Genomic DNA, 2456 nt, shown 5'->3' with positions numbered 1-2456 from the left:
AGAGAGAGAGAGAGAGAGAGAGAGAGAGAGAGAGTGAGACAGAGAGAGAGGTGGGGATGGGTCATCTTGTAACTGTATCACACATATGAGTGAGGAAAGGGCTTTATAATATGGGGCAGTGGTGAGTCTGATTGACATTCTAACCCCTCCCCCATTTCACATTTACTTCGACAGATTGAATTCTGGTTAAATGTGCTTGGATGGTTTATGGCATGTCTACATACATATGTATATATGTTTGAGTGCATATGTATATATTTGGTATGTATGTGTGAAATGACATCATCATATTATCTTCTACTCCTAAAATTTCACCATTCTTTTGTATTTCCCTATTTCTAGCATCAATTCCATCATTCATCTATTCACTCAAGTTGAAGATATTGATATCATTCAAGATTCCTCTCACTCATCAAACTCCTAGATACATTCAATCTCACATATCCAAACAGTTTCTAACATATCATTTCTAACCTATGTCTCATCTTTAATATACTTTTCTCTACTGTTACAGCTAGAATTCTCTAGTTTAGTCCTTTTCAACACTTCTCTGGCCTATTAAACGGACTCCAAATTGATCTTTCTGATGAAATATTTTTAAAAAATAATTATTGCTAAATTGATTCAGATCTTTGGAGAAGAGAAGAATTTATAACCAAACAAGAAATAGAGAACATTATAAAATGCAAAATGAATAATTTTGATTAAATTAAACTAAAAAGTTTTATCATGAACAAAGTCAATGCTACTAGGGTTAGAAGGGAAGTAGAAAGCTGGAAAACAATTTTTATAGCAAGTAACTGATAAAAGCCTCATTTCTAAAATATTTAGAGAAGGAGGATCAACTTTATAAGAATGCATGTCATTCCCCAATTGATAAATGATGAAAGGATCTAAAAAGGAAGTTTTCAGATATAGAAATTGAAGCTATCTATAGTCATATGAAAAATGCTCTAAAATATTGATTAGAGAAATGCAAATTAAAACAACTCTGCAGTACTACCTCACACCTATCATATTGACCAACATTACAAAACAAGAAAATGATAAATGCTGGAGAAGATGTGGCAAAATTGCAGGTGGGTTTTAGACTGATCCAACCATTGTTGGATGGGGTTTAAACCGATCCAACCATACTGAAGAGCAATTTGAAATTATGCCCAAAGGGCTATAAAACTGTGCATACACTTTGAACCAGCAATACCATGACTAGGTCTGTATACCAAGAAATCATAGAAAAAGGGAAAGGGACATAGATATAAAAATAAATATTTATAGGAGCCTGTTTTGTGATGGCGAAGAATTGAAAATTGAGAGGATGCCCATCAACTGGGGAATGGGTGAATGTTATGGTATATGTGAAGTGCCCATGAGAAATTATACACCAAAGCCCCCTAAACCTGCCAGAAGAGACCCCTTCCAGGGTCCCTAGAAATCACCTAATAGGCCACAATAGTGAAGAAACTGTTCACCTGTAAACCTGCCCCAGATACAGGTTTGTTTTTGTTTAAGGCTTCACTAGAAACAGCACTAATGGAGGCTTCACTAGAAACAGCATTACACTCCCTTGGAACCACTTTTTGTTGATTAGCAACACATAGCTCTTTAAAAGTGTACTTTTCAGAAGACTCAATGCTGTCCTCCCCACTGGGGAGGCAGTCACTGTGGTTAATAAACACTCCTATCAAATTATAATTGGCTTTGCTTTCATGTCCATTTCATATGAATGTAATGAAATACTATTGTTCGATAAGAAATGCTGAGCAGGTGGATTTCAGAAAAACCTGGAAGGACTTGCATGAACTGATGCTAAGTGAAGAGAGTAGAACCAGGAAAACACTGTATACAGTAACTGCCACATTGTGTAATGACCAGTTTGGTAGGTTTAACTCTTCTCAGCAATACAGTGATCTAAGACAATTCCAAAAGACTCATGATGGAAAATCCTATCCACATCCAGAGAAAGAATTAGGGAGTCTGAAAGTAGATTGAAGGATACTATTTTCTCTTTCTAGTTGGTGTTTTTTTTTTTTTCCTTTTCATGGTTTTCCCTTTTTTGTTCTGATTTTTCTTTCACAACATGACTAATACAGAAATAAATTTAATATGATTTGACATGTTTAGCGAGTCTTGGATTGCTTGCTGTCTTGAGGAGGACAGAGGGGAGAGAGGGAGAAAAAAATTAAATTCAAAATATTTGAAAAGTGAATGTTGAAAACTATCTTTACATGTAATTGGGGAACAATCTACTAAATGGGAAAAAAAAAACTAATGCCTCAGACCTTGAAATGCTAGCAATGGCAGGAATCTTATCCCATGTGTAAGCTATTACCAGATATATAAACTAAAGCCAGATCCATTAAGGATCCGACAGATTTTGAAACTGAAGCAACTATTTTTTTTTCACTTTGTCCCCCCTCACTAGCGTTTTGATTCTGACCATCACCTCCCTCACT

The sequence above is a fragment of the Petaurus breviceps genome, unplaced genomic scaffold (genome assembly GCF_028583685.1).
Source record: "Petaurus breviceps papuanus isolate PSGF00001 unplaced genomic scaffold, PetGlider_PUasm1.0 188, whole genome shotgun sequence".
Lineage (NCBI taxonomy): Eukaryota > Metazoa > Chordata > Mammalia > Diprotodontia > Petauridae > Petaurus > Petaurus breviceps.
Note: the sequence above shows the minus strand (reverse complement) of the source record.